The sequence below is a fragment of the Hyla sarda genome, chromosome 4 (assembly GCF_029499605.1).
Source record: "Hyla sarda isolate aHylSar1 chromosome 4, aHylSar1.hap1, whole genome shotgun sequence".
In the NCBI taxonomy this organism is placed as follows: domain Eukaryota; kingdom Metazoa; phylum Chordata; class Amphibia; order Anura; family Hylidae; genus Hyla; species Hyla sarda.
The window spans coordinates 127,299,637-127,321,604 of NC_079192.1; the positions used below are offsets into that span (position 1 = coordinate 127,299,637).

Consider the following 21,968-nt stretch of genomic DNA (forward strand, 5'->3'; position numbering starts at 1 on the left):
CAGCAAAAATGATACCTTATCTTTATTCTGTAGGTCCATACGGTTAAAATGATACCCTACTTGTATAGGTTTGATTTTGTATCACTTCAGAAAAAAATCATGAATACATGCAGGAAAATTTATACGTTTAAAATGGTAATCTTTTGACCCCTATAACTTTTTTATTTTTCTGTGTTCAGGGCGCTATGAGGGCTCATTTTTTGCGCCATCATCTGACGTTTTTAGCAGTACCATTTTTGTTCTGATCAGACTTTTTGATCACTTTTTATTCACTTTTTTGTGGTATAAAAAGTGATCAAAAATGCGCTATTTTGGACTTTGGAATTTTTTTGCGCGTACGCCATTGAACGAGCGGTTTAAAAAGCAGTATATTTTTATAATTCGGACATTTACGCACGCGGAGATACCACATATGTTTATTTTTATTATTATTTACATAATGTTTTTTTTATTCTTGGAAATGTCGGGTGATTCAAACTTTTATTAGGGGAAGGGATAATTGAAAGGGATAATGATTTTTTTACACTTTTCTTATGCAATATTATAGCTTCTATAGGGGGCTATAACATTGCATTAACTGATCTTTTACACTGATTGATCCATCTCCATAGGAATGGATCAATCAGTGTTTTCGGCGATTGAATGCTCAAGCCTGGATCTCAGGCTTGAAGCATTCATTCAGCGATCGGACAGCACAGGAGAAGGTAAGAAGACCTTCTCCTGTGCAACAGCTGTTCGGGATGCCGCGATTATACCGCGGCGATCCCGAACAGCTCCCTGAGCTAGCCGGGCACTTTTACTTTCGTTTTTAGCCACGCGGCTCAGCTTTGAGCGCGCGGCTAAAGGGTTAGTAGCGCGCGGCACAGCGATCAGTGCCGCGAGCTATTAGAGGCGGGTCCCGGCTTCACTATGACGCCGGGCCCGCCGCGATATGATGCGGGGTCACCGTGTGACCCCGCGTTATATCGCAGGACCCAGGACGTACCCATATGTCCTGGGTCCTTAAGAGGTTAATAGAAGTAATTTACAAATCTGTTTAACTTTCTGGCACCAGTTGATTTAAAAAAAAAAATTTCCACGGGAGTACCCCTTTAATGGAAGAACAGGAGAGTTCACTTCCAGAATGGTTTCCAAAGACATTAACCCCGAAATCACGTAAGTGTCCCCCATTATCACTATTCTCCAATATTGATTTATTTGTGCAATTGGCGACAAAAGAAATTGAGAACATTAATGGTGGATATACAACATATGTCAGATGTGGTTATCAAACCATCTAACAAAGGTGGGAACATGGTGATTTGGCCTACCTACCTCTATGAAAAAGAAGCCATGAGGCAACTACGTGATACCACCTGTTATAAAAAAAACAACTTTTAATAACACTTCTAAACTTCAGATCGAACTGAAAACTATCCTTCTTCAAGCCGTGTCTAGAGGTACCATTTCACATCAACAGATGGGGTATCTAATGGTCGAAAATCCCACCATCGCGACCCTTTATCTCTTACTTAAGGTTCACAAACATGCTACGTCTCTACCGGGCCGACCTATCGTTTCAGGTAGGAACAATGTCTGTGAGCCCACTTGCAAACTCATTGACTCTGTCCTACGTAATATGGTTGAAATGATACCATCATATATTAAGGATACAACTGATGTCCTCCTTAGGATGGAAGACATTCATTTGTATGAAGACATGATTGTTACCTGCGATGTTGAATCACTGTACACTTCAATCTGACATACTCATGGCATCAACGCAGTCAAGACGTTTTTGAGGATGTCTGAAATCTATGTGGATGTGGGCGAGTTCATCATAAATTTATTACAGTTTGCATTAACTCACAACTTCTTCATGTTTAAGCAGACAGTTTATCTGCAAGTATAAGGCACGTCTACGGGCCCTCATGTGCCAACCTGGGAGTGTATAATCTTCCTCACTGACACTCACCATTTCATTGACGGGGTCCAATTTTGGGCTAGGTTCATAGACGATATAACTTTCATATGGAAAGGAAAAGAAGAGGAATTGTGTCAGTTCATTAATGACCTGAATTGTAATAATCTTTAAATCAAGCTAACCTTCAGACATAGCAGAACCAACATGGACTTTCTGGATGTGACATTTAAATGGGCACTGTCACCAACTTTATTTTTTGATATGTTGTAGTACTTATGTACTACAACATATTTCTAATATACTTTTTATTTTTTTTCATTAAAATGCTTTATTTTACATTTAAAAACCGGCCACTAGGGGTCACCCTCCTAGTGGCCGGCTGCAGCCTGGCATGGCGTCACGCCTCAAAAAGGACTGGCAATCAGTCCTTTTTCATTTAGGCTGCTCTTGCTCCCTGCCTGTCAATCAGACAGGCAGGGAGGGAGCGCATTGGCTCCCCGGCCACTGGCTGGGAGGCCACTCCTCCCGCACATGTCGTCGCACCGCTGTCCCTGCGCGCCCTCTGGCGGACTCTGCAGTAACTGTAAGTGTAACGAGGGAAAGGGGTTTGCGGGAGGGGGGTTTGTGATGGAGGGAACGCGGTATGCGGGGGGGGGGGTTGTGATGGAGGGAACGGGGTATGGCGCGGGGGGGGGGTTGACGGAGGGAACAGGCTAGCACCACAGCGCCGCATGGAATTAACTTATAGCTTATCTACACAGGGTGCCTCCAGCTGTTTCATTACTACCACTCCCAGCATGCCATGACAGCCAATAGATGTCAGGGCAAGCTGGGAGTTGTAGTGGTGAAACAGCTGGAGGCACCCTATGTAGATAAACTAAGGGCGGAAGTCCCCCCCAGCAGGCATCAGTGACATGGTGCCTGCTGGGGAAGTCCTCCTGGTAGTGAGCACACTACCAGGCAGACAAAAAGTTATTTTTAAAATGGTAAAAAGAAAAATTTAAAGCAGGGAGGGGGTTAGGGATAGATTGGCAATAGGCAGGGACAGAAAAAAAAAATAGGATGGTGGGAGCTACCCTTTAAGGTAGATTCTAACGGTCTCATACAATCGGATCTATGCAGAAAAGCCACTTCAACCAATTCACTTTTACATGCAAATTCATCCCATCCAAGAAAACATCCTGAGTATTTCTGTAGGGCAATACTTACGTATCCATGGTATTTGTTCCACAGATGAATCATTTGAGAGAAGAGCTATTACATGCAGAAGGTCCACCAACCTACGTGATACACTTGCACACAGTCATTATACTGACTCTCGAACAACACCTTCGGGGGTAAAGCCCCCAGATGGGGATGTAGGTCATGTGACAAATGTATTGCCTGTCAGAATGTGGTTAATGACACTCACTTTTTTTTATTCTAGTGGCACAAAATGCTACAAGATTACCCACAGCATAACATGCAACACCACGGGCATCATGTACCATGCAACATGCCCATGTTGACTCTATGTGGGCCTTACAACCCAGGAATTTAGACATCGAATACGGGAACATGTCCTAGGCATTCAAGCTGCAGCCAACCAAGACCACATCTCTAACCTCACAGCGATTTCATGACATTTTAATTTACATCACAATTGTGATGCATCTGGATTTAAATTCTGTGGCATTGATAAGATGTTCGTTAGTCCACGTGGAGGTGAGTGGAAAAACTATTGGCCCAACGGGAGATTAAGTGGATTGTCAAGCTAAAAACAATGCAACCATCCGGCCTCAATGATTATATTAGTTATGCTCCCTTTTGTAGAGGATCTGTTCACACCATATACACTAATTTAGTTTTTGGTCCGGCCTTGTGTCTATTTCTGATTTTATTCACTTTTATATCATTTTAATCTAGTCTTCTTCTTGTTTCTTTGTGCTTTCAGTTTTCCGCATGTGGAAGTCAGCCTTCAATGAATTGTCCTTCACTCCATTGCACCTTGTTATCTTGGCAGCTAGCCACTGCAGAGCCAATATCTATGCACTTTAAGATACTTCACATGTATCCAATAGGTTTTTCCTATTTCCTGGCATCTTATGTATACAAATGTTAATATTTAATATGGAATGAATATTTATTGTTGAATATACTGTTCATACATATTTTTTGTACTTCTATTTTATTTTATATTTTATTTTTTTTGCATTTAGTCATCTTTGGCTTGTTTACATCATGCATTCTTGGGTCCAACATTACATTTTTAATATATAACACATGTTGCCCGCTAGACTATTTTTCACTGATACAAATTTTTCCAATGCACTTCACTGTTGTATTTTCCATGCACACATATGCTCACTCCCTATTAACACACATACACATATTCTTTCACTCACTACACTTTAACCTTATGAGCTTCATTCAAACTCTGCGGGTTAGTCACCCACAGGTACATGTTGATTTGTTTATATACATAGTCATATTCTGTATTCTTTTGACTCATTTTCTATAATTATATTGGGATATCATTATAGTATTTATGTTATATTATTTTTAGTATCTTTACAACATTTAGAGTTGCAGATTTATCTTCATCTGTGATAATCTCTGAACAGGTTTGTATCCCACGCAGCTATATACTAACCTTTCACTTTCACGTGTGTTCACCATCACTTTGTTTATTTTTTGTCACTTTCACTGTTTCATTGGTTGGGTCTATACACTGACATCATTTGCGCATGCGCTGACAGCATCACCCATCTTTGCTATCTACATTATTGTTTGTTTTTCCCAGTCATGTGACAGAGTTTTGATCATGTGGTTCCCGTGTCCCACCCTTCTCCATGGTCTTTAGTGTGACGCGGTTGACGACGCGGCCACGTGACCGTACTCCGATGATATGGCTCTGCCCTCCAGCGTCACGTGCATCATGCATCACCATGCCGACATGCCTTCAAGTCACGTGATTGATTGCGATCGGGTGACCTGAGTCACTTCCGTCTCTACAGTTTATTCCGCCGGCGTTCATGGTGGTTGCAGCGTATGATACGTATCAGGTAAACCTTCTTACCCAGATGCACATGATTGCATATATAATTATGACTTGAGTTCATTGGCTACAAGGTATTTCTATAATGCTGTAGCATTCTATGATTGGCTGGTTCTCCCTATTTATATGGCACTCTGAATCAGTAATAGCCACGCCCCCTGACAAAGCGCAATAGTGCGAAATATACGTTGGGGTAAGTGCAAGTGGTGTATGGCTCTGCACTGGCTAGCTTGTATTTTCCATGGTTTTTTTTGTTTATTTTTTGCCTCTCAAACATCCTGATTGATTCCTTCCATGCTTGTATACCCTATTCATATACATATTCTATCTGGTTTGGTTGATGCATCTCTCTTTATCTTTGTACCAATGTTTAGTCTACACTTCCTGTATTCTGTCCAGCGATGTCTACTGTGCCCACACTTTTAATATGTATAATGTACTACTAATAAAGATTTACATGTTTTTTATACTTTGGTTGCTGTTGAGTGTTTCTCCTATCGGTGGTGATATTTATGGGTTTCCAGCAACACATTTTCATTATATTGATCTATTTTGTGACAACATTAGTTACTCTGTCAGGTCTGTAAGTTAATATTAGGTCCAGTAGGGCGTCCCCTCTGGTCGGGCCCTGTACCATTTGGGACAGATAATTGTGTTTAGCTATAGTCAGAAACCTGTTTCCTTTATGAGATTTACAGGTCTCAGTCTCCCAGTTTATATCAGGATAGTTAACCCCTTAAGGACGCAGGGTTTTTTAGTTTTTGCATTTTCATTTTTCCTCCTTACCTTTTAAAAATCATAACCCTTTCAATTTTCCACCTAAAAATCCATATTATGGCTTATATTTTTGCGTCACCAATTCTACTTTGCAGTGACATTATTCATTTTACCCAAAAATCCACGGCGAAACGTAAAAAAAAAATCATTGTGCGACAAGAAAAACGCCATTTTGTAACTTTTGGGAGTTTCCGTTTCTGCTTAGTGCATATTTCGGTAAAAATGACATCTTATCATTATTCTGTAAGTCCATACGGTTAAAATGGTACCCTACTTATATAGGTTTAATTTTGTCGTACTTCTTGAAACAATCTTAACTACATGCAGGAAAAGTTATACTTTTAAAAATGTCCTTTTCTGACCCCTATAACTTTTTTATTTTTCCACGTACAGGGCGGTATGAGGGCTAATTTTTGGCGCCGTGATCTGAAGTTTTTATCGGTGCCATTTTTGTTTTGATCTGACTTTTTGATCACTTTTTATTAATTTTTTAATGGTATAAAAAGTGACAAAAATACGCTTTTTTGGACTTAGGATTTTTTACGTGTACGCCATTGATAGTGCGGTTTAATTAACGATATATTTTTATAGTTTGGACATTTACGCAGGCAGCGATACCACATATGTTTATTTTTATTTACAATGTTTTATTTTTTTATGGGAAAAGGGGGGCGATTAAAACTTTTATTAGGGAAGGGGTTAAATGATCTTTATTAACTCTTTTTTTTAACTTTTTTTTTGCAATGTTATAGCCCCCATAGGGGCCTATAACATTACATACACTGATCTTTATTAACATGCCTGTGATCAGTGTTATCGGCGCTTGACTGCTCCTGCCTCGATCTAAGGCACAGAGCAGTCATTCACCGATCGGACACCAAGGAGGCAGGTAAGGTCCCTCCCGGTGTCCTGTAAGCGGTTCGGGACGCCGCGATTTCACTGATTTCAGCCGGGATAGTTTCACTTTCGCTTCAGATGCGGCGGTCAGCTTTGATCGCCGCATCTGAAGGGTTAATACAGGGCATCACAGCGATCGGTGATGTCCTGTATTAGCCGCGGGTCCCGGCCGTTGATGGCTGCCAGGACCGACCCGATATGACACGGGGTCTCCGCGTGACCCCGCAGCATATCGCGGGAGCTGGCGGAGGACGTAAATATACGTCCTTCGTCGTTAAGGAGTTAAAGTCCCCCATTATTATGACATCATTCTGATTTGCTTTGTTTATTTGCCTCAGTAATTGATCTTCTGCCTCTTCCATTATGTTTGGTGGCTTATAGCAAACCCCTATTAGAATTTTTTTATTTTTATCTCCATATAACTCTACCCATAATGACTCCACATTATCGTTTCCCTCCTGTATATCCTCCCGCAGTGCGGCCTTCAGGCTGGATTTTACATGAAGACAAACTCCTCCCCCTTTACGTTTTGTCCAATCCTGAAAACACTATGACCCTGTATGTTGACCGCCCAGTCATAGCTATCGTCCAACCAAGTCTCTGTTATACCCGCTATGTCATAATTCTCCTCAGACATTATCAACTCCATTTTGTCAGTTTTATTGGTCATACTTCTGGCATTAGTCAACATGCAATTCAAAGGTGTATGTACATTACATTAAGTACATTAATAAGTCCCACCTCTCTATCTACAGTATCTTCCCCCTCTACGTTGTAGGTTCCCTCCCCCCAGTCCCTTGTTTAAACACTCCTTCACCCTTCTGGCCCAAGCACAGCTGCACCCCCCTCCCCCCCATTGAGGTGCAGCCTGACCCTACGGTAGAGCCGGTACCTGACAGAGAAGTCCTAGTTCTCCATGAACCCAAACCCCTCCTTCCTACACCAGCTACTAAGCCACTTGTTTACCTCCTTAATCTCCCACTGCCTCTCTGGTGTGGGTCGTGCTACAGGTAATATTTCAGAAAATATTACCTTGGAGGTCCTTGCCTGAAATCATTTTGAAGGAAACTCCACCTACCTCTTACTTTTTCATTGGTGCCAAATGTACCATGACTGCTGGGTCTTCTCCAGCCCCTCCCAGCAACCTGTCAACCCGATCTGCAATGTGCCAAACTCGATCGCCAGGAAGACAACACACTGTTCGGCGATCCCAGTCTTTGTGACAGATCACCCTGTCTGTCTCCCTAATAATAGCCTCCCATTACCAGTACCTGTCTGGCATGCCCTGCACTCCTCCCTCCTTACTGGAACAGACACCCCCTGGCAGTAAGCGGCAGTGTCTTGCTGCAGTACTGATAGCTCTGAAATGGCATTCCCCTCATCTGCCAATCAGGCAAACTTGTTGGGGTGTGCCAGTTCAGGACTAGCCTCCCTGACACTTTTCCCTCTACCTTGTTTTCCAACTCTAACCCCCCAAAAAAAAAAGTGAGCTAAATACAGCCAGCAGCCTTTACCTCCTTTACCTATAAACCAACCCCCCCCCCACCACCACCACCAAAAGATGTAACGGTAAGGCCTGGGATGAATCTGGGTTTTGTCTTTTGCCGCCCAAAGGATTCAGTAGAAAAAGTCTAGATATCAAGTCTTATGATCCACTCAGCCTCTGCATTGCTCCGAGAGATGCTTTTGTTGAAAGGGGCAAACAATTTCGGGGATCTCCTGAACATCAAAATGAGTAACAATGAAAGAGCGCCACTTGCAAAAAAAATTTCCTTGTGCCACACTACGTCTAGCCTGTCCACACCCAGAAACAGTTTCAACTAGGCTTTCTTAAAGGGGTACTCCGGCCCTAAGACATCTTATCCCTTATCCAAAGGATAGGGTATAAGATGTCTGACCGCGGGGGTCCAACCACTGGGGACCCCCGCAATCTTGCATTCGGCACCCACCTCTTTGAGCTGCACGCAGCGCTGCCAGCTCACAAATTTTAGGGTGCCGATCACAGGGCCGGAGTATTGTGACGTCACGACTCGACCCCATGTGATGTCCCGCCCCGCCCCTGCTATGCAAGTCTATCCCCTTTGAATAGGGATAATATGTCTTAGGGACGGGGTACCCCTTAATGAGATTTATCAAAACATCTGTTACTAAGATTCTCTTTGCTTGTTAAATCTTCTTTGATCAATAAAAGGTTGAATTTCCCTGCTGACTAAGTTTAACACCCCACGGGTGTGGATCCAGTATACCACAAGAGGCAGCTGGCCACGCAGAAAGAATGGGGCAAACTGACAGAATGGGGCAAACTGTGTCAGACACAGTAGAGCTGACTAGGTGTTCATTAGCAGGTAGCAGAGGCTGTGAGAACAGCTAGCCAAGATGGCTTCAGGTGCAGGCTGGCTGGAACAAGCTGCTAGCAGGCAGGGCCGTCAACTATGTTCCTGTCTGCTCATACACAGGAGAAGCAGGTCAGGTTCCAGGGGATGAAACAAAGGTGAAATCCAGTGGATAGGCAGGGTCAGGAACACGAGATCAGCAGACAGATCTCCGAGATATAGCAGTGCAGCATACGCAAACTTGCTAAAGTTTCAGGCAACAGGTGGAGCAGATTAATATAGGGAGTGTCTCCATTAGTGAGTACACTCTGTCTCTATAAGATTCAGCCAGTGCTCGAGCGTGGACCCTAGAGGACAGAACTGCAGCAGGAGACACTCCAGAGCAGGGAGACATGGAAGCACAACAGAGACATGGCACAGAGGATATTGCCTGACACTGGTAAGAATCAGGATACATGGTATGCTGGTGGTGGTCAACCAACAGCGTTACACTAAGTATGTTTCAATGTGTAAATTATACCAGCCAAAAAATAGTTACATATGGGGCTCTCACTTCAACATTCGTTGGGATCTTTAAAGAAACGAAAAGTCACACATTTTTGAGCAAATTGCATTCATTTGCAAATGTGCAAAAAATTTGCATCAAATTTACACAAAACACTGTTTTGTAAACCCTCCATAGTGCTTATTGACCACTGTGTATACAGTGATCAAGAATGCAGTAATAGTAATAAATTGTCCCTGCCTCTCAAGCTATGTTCACACAGGAGAATGTCCACATGGAAAATTTTCCCGATAGCAGAGCGCCAGCAAAACATCCCGGTGCTAGGACAGCATAGTATTTCAGTGTGGACTCCGCAGAAAGAATAGACATGTCTACAGGTCTGGTGCAAGGATTTTTGTCACCCTAGACAAAAGCTAATTTGCTGCCCCTTGACCCCGCCCATTGGCTACTCCCGGTGTATAGAGGCACGCACGATGTCAGGATGTTGGACGGATGATGGACTGACCTTAGTGATCGGTTCAACAGACTGAAAAATGCAGATTATTATAGTACGGGTGAGGTGGGGGTAGCGTGGCAGGGTTTTGCTTGATGGGCAGGTGCTTTGGATGCTGGCTAACCTTTATTGCAGCAGGAAGAGTGGTGCCCCCATTTAAAGGGCGCTCTAGGCGGCTGCCTATTTTGCCTATAGACATAGCGGGCTCTGCATGTCTATTCTTTCTGCAGACCCCAGAATCAGGATTACTGCAGCTGTGGAATCTCTGTGTGGCATTCTAGTGCAGAATTCTGCACGGAAATTCCATCATGTGAACATAGACTCTACAGTAAGGCTATCTGTTGCTGACAGATGGCTCCCCTCTCCTTAATCTGCAGTAATTTGCAGATTAACTAGACATGGTAAAGTCATCAAATGTCTAAGGTACCCTCTAAAAGCCATAACTTTTTTTTTTCCATTAACATAGCAGTGCAAAAGATTTGTCTTTATTTCAGTTTTTCGCGAGGTGAGCTAAAAACAGCTATTTTGGCACTTTTTTTTTTTTTTTATTGTGCTGTAAGAATAGCATGATCATTTTTCTGTGACAACTAGTTACTGATGTGACTACACCAATTATATGTATTTTTTTTTTTTACTAAGGTTTTTTTTTCTGCAATAATTATTTTTTTTAAATTATTAATCACAAAGAAACTTGGCCCAATAATCACTTCAATTACCCTCTACATTAAGCTGCCGGCAGCCTATTGCGTTACATGTGGACCGCCTGAGAGGTATAAATGCAAACATGATTGTTAGTTACAGTATCTGTCTATGGGTGTCTTGGTCCTACCCTAATAATGCATTTATAACAGACGTGTAATATAATAATGGCTGCACAGATGCAGTAGAAATTGCTGACAGTAAAGCATTGATTCCATTCGGTTAGCCAGTGCGTGCGCAGAAATGTGGGGGCGCAGAATACTGGTTGTTGTGGTGAAGAAATCCTTCTCCTTCATGGGTAATTACCTTATTTCTCAAGGACTGTTGATGTAAGATTTTCCCCCTCTGTTGTTTCAATCTCCACTTCTGCATAAGATCTTTGTTCCTGTTGCTAAGTCACCAGTTGTCATGGAAATGGCTATTTCGCCTGCCATATTATAGCAGAGTACAATCCATCTTCTCTTTAAAGCCATGGAACAGGCTGCTTGTCCTGCCACACTCCTTATTGGCTCTCAGTATTGCACAGAAGCTTCAGTTTGGCTCACTAGGGATTCTGGGACCAATATGCAAATAGAGATTATGGCTCGGGATGACTGCAGTGCTGGCATGATGAACACTAGAGGGAGACATTTCATCAAACACAATTAGTCAATATTCCATAAATGACATACATTTGTTATGATACAGAAACAGAATTCTACCTTGCTTCATATGTAAAGTTCAGGCTTTTTTGCAATCTTTCATGCACAAACCAGTCTGCCCTGCATTTTGCTTTGTGCCATACTTGGATATTTGTTATTCAACTACAGACCACGGTGCAAAAAATTGAGCCCTCATACATCCCCATATACGGAAAAAGAAAAAGGTGTTAGGGGTCAGAAGAGGAAATTTTTAAACATGCTAATTTTGGTGCATGTCGTTATACAGAATAAATATGTGTCACTTTTACCGAAAAGTGCACTACGTAGAAACGGAAGCCGCTAAAAACTACAAAATGGCATGTTTTTGGGGGGAATTTTTGTGGTGAAATTACTGATGTCATTACAAAGTAAAATTGGTAGTGCATAAAACAAGCCCTCGTATGGGTTTGTTGGTGGAAAACTGAAAGCATTATTGTTTTTAGAGGGTGAGGAGGAAAAAACAAAAGTGCAAAAATGGAAAAACGCTGAGTCCTGAAAGGGTTAAAAGATCAGGAGCACAAGCCACAAAGCATATGTCCCTGTAGACACACAATATTTGCTAGACACACACAATACCGCTATATTGTTTCTAAATTAAAACCACGATACATAGACCAGTATTCTCACATACAGTAACATATAGTGGTAGATACCCTCTCCCTGCAGACCGAATGAGGCCGGGTTTACGTATATCAGGCGTGCACTGGAGGGAAACTGATGCTTGAACTGATCCCGTTCATTTGAATGGGACAGTTGGCAATCATTCAGCCTCTTAAGTAGTTTAAGTGAGTAGTTTAGAAAAATATATATATTTCCCAACCAGAGTGTATCCAGCTGTTGCAAAACTACAAATCTCAGCATGCTGGGATTTGTAGTATTCCAACAGCTGGAGGCACCCTGGTTGTGAAACATTGATATATTCACACACATGCATAAATCTGTGTTTCACAATCAGCATGCCCCCAGCTATTGCAAAACTACAAATCCCAGCATGCCCGAACAGCCAATACAGCTGGAGGAACCCTGGTTGGGAAACCATGATAACGATATATATATATATATATATATATATATATATATATATATATATATATATATACTGTATATATATATATATATATATATATATGATGCAAACACGTCTGCTGCACGTCCTTGTGCCACGGACACCGGTACCGCTCCCGGTTCAGTAGAGACCACAAAAGAAGACGTCCGGCACTCAGGGAATAGCAGGTAAAACTTATATATGGCTTTATTCAGAACGCAATAGGCAGGACGAGATCTCGTCCTGCCAATTGCGTTCTGAATAAAGCCATACATAAGTTTTACCTGCTATTCCCTGAGCGCCGGACGTTTTCTTTTGTGATATATATATATATATATCACAAAAGTGCAGAATCTTGTAATACCTTTTTATTGGACTAACAGCATTTTGTAGAGATAAGCTTTCGGGATTCCTCCTTTTATCAAGTCCAAAGCAAATCTAAGCTCATGTCACGATTCGGCTTACAGGTTGTGGATCCACTGTGTCAGCGAGGGATTGGCGTGGACCGTGCTGGTGGACCGGTTCTAAGAGGCTACTGGTGTTCACCAGAGTCCGCCGCAAAGCAGGATGGTCTTGCTGCGGCAGTAGCAACCAGGTCGTATCCACTAGCAACGGCTCAACCTCGCTGACTGCTGAGAAGGCGTGGGACAGAAGGACTAGGCAGAGGCAAGGTCAGACGTAGCAGAAGGTCGGGGCAGGCGGCAAGGTTCGTAGTCAATATGGAAAGCATGAGATCTGGTAACACAGGCTTTGGACAACACTAAACGCTTTCACTGGCACAAGGCAACAAGATCCAGCAAGGGAGTGCAGGGGAAGTGAGGTGATATAGCCAGGGAGCAGGTGGAAGCTAATCAGGCTAATTGGGCCAGGCACCAATCATTGGTGCACTGGCCCTTTAAGTCTCAGAGAACTGGCGCGCGCGCCCTAGAGAGCGGAGCCGCGCGCCAGCACATGACAGCCGGGGACCGGGACGGGTAAGTGACTTGGGATGCGATTCAAGAGCGGGCGCGTCCCGCTATGCGAATCGCATCCCCGCCGGCAATGTCAGTGCAGCGCTCCCGGTCAGCGGGTCTGACTGGGGCGCTGCAGGGAGAGAGACGCCGTGAGCGCTCCGGGGAGGAGCAGGGACCCGGAGCGCTCGGCGTAACAGTACCCCCCCCTTAGGTCTCCCCCTTTCTTTGTCCGGCAACTGCTTCCCATGGGATGAGGACACCAGGAGTGATTGTAGGGTTTCCTCAAAGGCAGGCCATACAGCAGGAGTGGGAATGGGGAGGGAGGGCAGAGGGTGAAGCTTGGCACGGGGCAGGGTGTCACCAGGACGGGGGCCATGAGGAGGCAAGGCACAGTCCTGATAAGCCTTGGGGGGACCAGGTGTAGGAGGAGGCACTGAGGCTTGCCTGACGGGACTGGGAGGGGGGGAGAGGCATTTCTTGTGGCAAGCAGAGTCCCAGTTCTTGATCTCCCCGGTGGTCCAGTCAAGGGTGGGAGAATGAAGCTGGAGCCATGGCAGACCGAGGAGGACCTCAGAGGTGCAGTTGGGAAGGACGAAAAATTCAATCATTTTGTGATGGGGTCCAATGCACATTAAGAGGGGTTTTGTGCGGTAACGCACGGTGCAATCCAATCTAACTCCGTTGACCGCGGAAATGTAGAGCGGCTTGACGAGACGGGTCACCGGGATGCAGAATTTATTCACCAAAGAATCCAGAATAAAATTCCCAGAGGCACCAGAGTCCAAGCAGGCCACAGCTGAGAGGGAGGAGTTGGCAGAAGGAGAAATCCGCACGGGCACCGTGAGACGTGGAGAAGTAGACTTCGAACCAAGAGATGCCACACCCACGTGAACTGGGTGCGTGCGTGCGTGCGTTTCCTAGACGTGGAGGACGAATAGGGCAATCCACCAAGAAATGTTCAGTACTGGCACAGTACAGACAAAGATTTTCTTCCCTACGGCGATTCCTCTCTTCCTGGGTCAGGCGAGACCGATCCACTTGCATGGCCTCCTCGGCGGGAGGCCCAGGCGTAGATTGCAAAGGATACTGTGGGAGAGGTGCCCAGAGATCTAGGTCTTTTTCCTGGCGGAGCTCCTGGTGTCTCTCAGAAAAACGCATGTCAATGCGGGTGGCCAAATGGATAAGTTCTTGCAGGTTGGCAGGAATCTCTCGTGCGGCCAGCACATCCTTGATGTTACTGGATAGGCCTTTTTTAAAGGTCGCGCAGAGAGCCTCGTTATTCCAAGATAATTCGGAAGCGAGAGTACGAAATCGGATGGCGTACTCGCCTACAGAAGAATTACCCTGGACCAGGTTCAGCAGGGCAGTCTCGGCAGAAGAAGCTCGGGCTGGTTCTTCGAAGACACTACGGACTTCAGCGAAGAAGGACTGGACTGTGGCTGTGGCAGGATCATTGCGGTCCCAGAGCGGTGTGGCCCAAGACAAGGCCTTTCCAGAAAGAAGGCTCACTACGAACGCCACCTTAGACCGTTCTGTAGGAAATAGGTCCGACAACATCTCCATATGCAGGGAACATTGAGACAAAAATCCACGGCAGAGTCTAGAGTCCCCATCAAATTTGTCCGGCAGGGACAAGCGGAGGCTAGGAGTGGCCACTCGCTGCGGAGGAGGTGCAGGAGCTGGTGGAGGAGATGGTTGCTGCTGTAGCAGTGGCAGAAGTTGCTGTTACGTGGCGGTCAACTGCGACAGCTGCTGTCCTTGTTGGGCAATTTGCTGCGATTGCTGGTAAGGTAAGGTCAGCGAGACTTGGCAGTGGCACCTCAGCGGGATCCATGGCCGGATCTACTGTCACGATTCGGCTTATAGGTTGTGGATCCACTGTGTCAGCGAGGGATTGGCGTGGACCGTGCTGGTGGACTGGTTCTAAGAGGCTACTGGTGTTCACCAGAGCCAGCCGCAAAGCGGGATGGTCTTGCTGCGGCAGTAGCAACCAGGTCATATCCACTAGCAACGGCTCAACCTCGCTGACTGCTGAGAAGGCGTGGGACAGAAGGACTAGGCAGAGGCAAGGTCAGACGTAGCAGAAGGTCGGGGCAGGCGGCAAGGTTCGTAGTCAATATGGAAAGCAGGAGATCTCATAACACAGGCTTTGGACAACGCTAAACGCTTTCACTGGCACAAGGCAACAAGATCCGGCAAGGGAGTGCAGGGGAAGTGAGGTGATATAGCCAGGGAGCAGGTGGAAGCTAATCAGGCTAATTGGGCCAGGCACCAATCATTGGTGCACTGGCCCTTTAAGTCTCAGAGAACTGGCGCGCACGCGCCCTAGAGAGCGGAGCCGCGCGCGCCAGCACATGACAGCCGGGGACCGCGACGGGTAAGTGACTTGGGATGCGATTCCATTCGCGAGCGGGCACGTCCCGCTATGTGAATCGCATCCCCGCCGGCAATGTCAGTGCAGCGCTCCCGGTCAGCGGGTCTGACTGGGGCGCTGCAGGGAGAGAGACGCCGTGAGCGCTCCGGGGAGAAGCAGGGACCCGGAGCGCTCGGCGTAACAGCTCACAAGCAGAAGACACAGGTTATATCTCACATATGCAGGGGTTAAGACAATAGATGTGGAGAATTCACACTAAGATGGGCCATAAATCCCACTCAGAGATGGAATTGATGCCTGCTCCCTGTTCCTCTCATCCCAAACCCACAACCGGAAATACAGCCCTGGAGTAACCACTTAACTCATAGAATTCATCCTAACACACAACTACTTCGGTTTCAACAGTGACATAAATCTACAAATGATGGGCACTGCAATGGGGAACAGGATGGCACCACAATATGCCAACCTATTCATGGCTGACCTTAAACAACGATTTCTAGACACACAACTTCACAAACCCCACAGATACTACCGTTACATTAATGATATTTTCATCATTTGAACAGAAGGAAAAGAAAAACTCAGAAAGTTTCATGATGCTTTAAACACATTTATTCCATCTATCAAATTCAAAATGGACTTCCCTACAGAAAGTGTGAACTTCCTGGACACTACTGTCACAATAAACAGGAACACACTACAATTGTCTGTGTACAGAAAACCCACAGACCAATCCAGCAATCTACATAAATCCAGTTTCCATCCTTCACACACGAAGAAAGGCATCATATACAGCCAAGCTACCAGGTACCATCGCATCTGCTCCAACCCTGATGACAGAGACATGCATCTACAAACATTGTCTGAGAAGTTCAAACAAAAAGGATACAAACCAAGGACAATCAATAGGAAAATACACTCCGCCCTTTAAACACCACGGGAACACCTGCTACAATGCAGAGATATACAACCATCACCACGCGTACCACTGGTAGCCACATACAATCCGGCCCTTGAAGAAATATGTAAAATCATCAAGGACCTGCAGCCGATATTGGCGGAAGATGAGATGCTAAAAGAAATCTTCCCTGAACCTCCCATCTTGGCCTTCAGACAACCACACAATTTAAAACAAAAGCTGGTCAGCCGAAAATTACCTAAAGAAAGAACAGACACAGACAATGGGACCAAACCCTGCACCAAACCTCGCTGTAGACTCTGCCAACATATCTGCACCAAGATGGAAGCCACCCACAACAAGACATATAACATTAGAGGACTATACTCCTGCACATCCCCAAATGTGGTCTACACAATACAATGCACCAAGTGTGACATGGGATGCTACATTGGTGAAACCAGCCAGAAACTCAACGAAAGGATTAATCTACACAGACATTTCATCAACCTCCATAAAGAAAATGACTACTGAACCCCAGTTGGACAACATTTTACCCAATCAGGCCACTCCATACATGACCTTACAATCAGGATACTGAAAGGGAATTTCAAAAACACACGAGAGAAAGACATTTGAAGCCAAAATTATACTGTTTTTTTTTACTCAAAAAATGTGGATTTGAGCTTCTTATCTCATTATCAAAATTTCTTATAACCTGTACTGGATTCTCTTTTGAATCTCACTTTGTCCTGCTTTATTATCAGTCTCTCCCCTCCCTCCCCCTTTTTCTCATCGTTATCTATTTAGTCTATGTTCCTATAGCAGGACAATTTATGGCCAATCTTAGTGTGAATTTTCCACATCTATTGTCTTAACCCCTGCATATTTGTGAGATGTAACCTGTGTCTTCTGCTTTTGAGCTTAGATTTGCTTTGGACATGATAAAGGGAGGAATCCCGAAAGCTTGCCTCAACAAAATTCTGTTAGTCCAATAAAAAAGGTATTACAAGATACTGCAACATTTTTTTACTGGACTAATACGGTTACTCAAATTTACTATATATATATATATATATATATATATATATATATATATATATATATATATATTTAAAGGCGACTGCAGCACACTGGAGTATCCAATTCAAAGTGGTTTTATTCCATGAACATAAAGTGCAAGTGCAACGTTTCGGTGTTCTCACAACACCATTCTCAAGCAAGTCAATAGTGATGCAACAGGGTATTTATAGGGACTGCCCCATACAGTAACAACTCATCAAATCATAATCAATCAGTAAACACATCATAAAAATCATAACAAATTGCAAGTCCATATATGTAGTGCTATGTAGGGGACATGCTGGAGTGACCAGGGATCATGTCCGTGGTGTTAAAAACATATACATAGTATACAGATCATGAGAATGGATCATGATACACATAACCAGTTCATTAATCAATATTAATATATACAATGTAACATGGCTGAAGAGTGGCTGGACTCACCTAATGCATGTGATTATGGTGCCATTAGCGTGGGAGATTTCTTACTGCGGTTGCGCAGCAACTGTATACTTGTGCAGTGTGGCTTACTGGCCAATCACAGTCTTCTGGTCTCTGATCACGTGACCGGAACTAGTTTAGGTCACGTGATCGGACTATACTATTGAGCGCACACATCCGAATAATGGTAAGTAAGCTCAAAACAGTGCAAAAGGAAACAGAATAAACAAAAATAGAAAAAATCATAAATAGATTGACTGTAAGTCGGTGGCAATACAGCTAATGGCAAATGGCAAGAATTATTGCTTTTGAAAAAAGAGAAGTATCCACCCAATGAGCAATCATACTCACTGCAGACATCGGCACAATTTCCCCTCCCCTGTCGAGGAAGGAGTGACGGAATTGTATGACAGTGCAGGGCCGTAATGACCTTGCACTAGTCCTACATATAGAGAGCCAACATTTTTCGAGGTTCCATCTACAATGAATGCGGGTGCCACAATCATCAATACAGACATACTTTGACCCATTAAATGATGCCATAAGCCAGACGTTATAAAAAAAATTATAAAAGTAAAAAAATATTAATAATAAAAATAAATATGAATAAATAATAAAATCAAGAGAAAATTAAAAATTAAATAAAAGAAATATAAGAAAGGGGGAATAGTTAGAAGGCATATTTCTGAATGTGATCGGCCAGTTAATGTTCACACTGCACAATGTGTATATAAGTGAAACAATTTGTTATAAAAAAAATTATAAAATTTAACAAGTGCTGTACTAAAGTTATGCAAAAAAATTAGTAGTGAGATGTCTTGCAGGGTTGTCTCAGCCACCTTTCTATCCATGATTTTAGAAGATCTAGGGTACAAAGGAAACACAGAATTAAAGGGGTATTCCAGGCAAAAACTTTTTTTTATATATCAACTGAATCCGGAAAGTTAAACAGATTTGTAAATTACTTCTATTAAAAAATCTTAATCCTTCCAATAGTTATTACCTTCTGAAGTTTTCTGTCTAACTGCTCAATGATGATGTCACGTCCCGGGAGCTGTGCATGATGGGAAAATATCCCCATAGGAGCTGCACAGCTCCTTGGACGTGAGTCATCAGAAAGCAGTTAGACAGAAAACAGCAACTCAACTTCAGAAGCTAATAACTATTGGAAGGATTAAGATTTTTTAATAGAAGTAATTTACAAATCTGTTTAACTTTCCGGAGCCAGTTGATATATAAAAAAAAAGTTTTGGCCTGGAATACCCCTTTAATATTAAAACCCAATCACTATCAACCATATACCTATTCTACTGTGACACCACGATACATACTGAAACAACATCCAATTTATGAATTGCATCATTTTGCATTATATATCTGTGCTGTTAAAGAAAAATCAACATTCAGACCTCTCGGTCAGAGGGTCTGTAGCGTATGAATCCACTTCAACTCTCTACGTTTTAAAAGGTTATTTCAATCTCCCCCTCTTTTAGGATCCATGACTAGTACCTTATTTTTGCTCTCCAGGAGCAAACTCTCAGGTTAGCCACGGTGTCGGAAAAAAGAAATCAGTTTATTAAGGGCAGGCTCAATTTTGTCCTCGGCCTGGATGATACGTCTCGCCCGGAGCATTTGGCTGCCCGGGAGAGACCGTATCATCGGGCGGGGGTGAAAACTAGAGAAATGTAAAGCAGAGTTACAATCCGCGGGTTTAACATACAAATCCGAAGTTAAATGATTCTCAGAAATGGACACAAGGGTATCTAAAAAATTAAGAGTAGGAGGCATTCAACGTAAACCTGGTGTGTTGATTAACTGAATTAAGGTACCCATGAAAATAATAAAATTCGTCCATCATGCCTGACCAAATCAAAAATACATCATCGATGTATCTCCACCACCCCAGGATAAACCTGGAGTGGTGGGACACATAGATGCTAGTTTCCTCCAGCACTGCCATCTATACATTTGCATACATGGGCACCACGTTTATACCCATGGCGGTGCCGGAGGTTTGAAGTAAAAATGTGTCATTAAAGGGGTTGTGCGCTGCCCTGCCTTTCGGAGCTCCGCACGCAGCGTCCGGAAGTTCATTACTCCGAACGCTGTGTGCGGGCTTCCGTGTTCGCGGGCGTGACAGCGGTTGTGCCCCCTTCCCATAGACTTCGTTGAGGGGGCGGGCGTGACGTCACGAGGGGGCCGGGCGTGACACCCAGCGGCCACGAACACAGAAGCCTGCATACACCGTTCGGAGTAATGAACTTTCGGATGCTGCGTGCGGAGCTCCGAAAGGCAGGGCAGCGCACAACCCCTTTAAAAGAAAAATAATTGTTTTTCAAAATGAGTTCTAGTAGTGTAATAATCAGATTTTTTTCTCTCTCTGAGAAGTCACCTTCAATACTTGACCTGACCGCCTGTACACCCCCATCATGTGGGATTGAGGTGTGCAGGCTGACAACGTCAAGCGTAGCCATGACAGTACCTTCTGGAACATACACATCAGTAATCTTTATAATGAAGTCAGAGGTGTCTTGTAAATAAGATTTTGCCTGTATAATGTAAGGACGTAGGATCTGGTCCACAAAGATTGACAAGTTGCTGGTGATAGACCCCCGTCCCGAGACAATGGGGCGACCTGGGGGGTCCACCAGCGACTTGTGGATCTTTGGGAGCAGGTGTGGTAGGATGTAAAACCAACAAAAATTTATACAAAGTCTGATGAATAAGACCAGTGTCAAAGGCCTCGTCGAGGACGGTTTTTATATTCCGAGCAATTTTATGGACCTGGTCAGAGTTCAAATGCTGATATGTGTGTATATCACTGAGTTGACGTTCTGCTTCTGCTATGTATTTTCCCCGATCCATGATCACAATGGCTCCATCGTTGTCCGCGGGTTTCACCACCAAATTGTGAATATGGATCAGGGATTTCAATGCCATTGTTTGATTTCTTGTGAGATTAGGGTACCTGTATGCAGTGAGAGTGTCCTTAATTTTACCATTGTTGCGTCTAACCAGGTCAAAATAAGTATCTAAAGCACTACATTGAATATTGGGTGTAAAATTACTGGGAACATTTTATTTAAACTCGGAAAAAACAAAACCCTCCTCGGCTAAGGGCACAACAGGTGAAAATACATTGTCAGTACATGGATTCTGTGCAAACCAGATTTTTAGTTTGGTTTATGAAAAAATTGAATCAAATCCAATTATAAATGGAACCAGTCAGTTGCAGCATGGGGGCAAAAACTAAGTCTCTTGGATAACAGTTCTAGCTGATGTTCAGTTAGTGTACTGGATGAAATATTTACCGTTAGTGATGGTTGCGTGGCTTTTTCTTGAAGTTCAGTTTCTGTTGCGTTGGACGGTTGTTTTTGTGCTCGAGTCCTGATGGGTCCGTCTGTGTCTCCGGCCTCCATGGCGAGTTGGTTTGTATCCATAGGGTTGTCTTGACATAAAAAAAACATCATTGTTGGCAATGTTATCATTATTTGACTTAGATGTGTCTGGATTTGTGTTGGTTGGTGTCTAGTTTTGCGAGGGCGTCTGAAAGAGGAATTATTATTAGATTGAGTCCAGTTGTATATATGACCCGATGTATAGTCAGAGGCATCTCTATGCTATTTATGGTGCTTGGCAGTCTCCATATCAGATTTAAATTTGGTCAAAAATGTATTCTGTTTCTCAACAGGACTATCATAATTCTCCTTATTCGCAGATTTCAGTGATTCCTCTACTGAAGACAATTTAGATTGTGTTATAAATGTCCTTTTGTAAATATTTGATATTCAGAAGGATAAGCTCTAGAGTGTATTTGTTGGATATCATCTCATATCGGTTCCAGGGTCCAATGGTGATATCCAAA

General features: G+C 43.7%; 1 long non-coding RNA gene across 1 annotated transcript; it reads right to left on the reverse strand.

The window, feature by feature from the left end:
• Positions 1 to 1,074: 1,074 nt before the first annotated feature.
• LOC130368442 (uncharacterized) lies at positions 1,075 to 21,549 on the reverse strand. The gene is made up of 3 exons (XR_008892468.1): positions 21,415 to 21,549; positions 10,951 to 11,260; positions 1,075 to 2,003 (listed from the first exon to the last, which is right to left on the reverse strand). It is a non-coding gene; the product is annotated as an uncharacterized LOC130368442 (long non-coding RNA).
• Between the last annotated feature and the right edge of the window lie 419 nt (positions 21,550 to 21,968).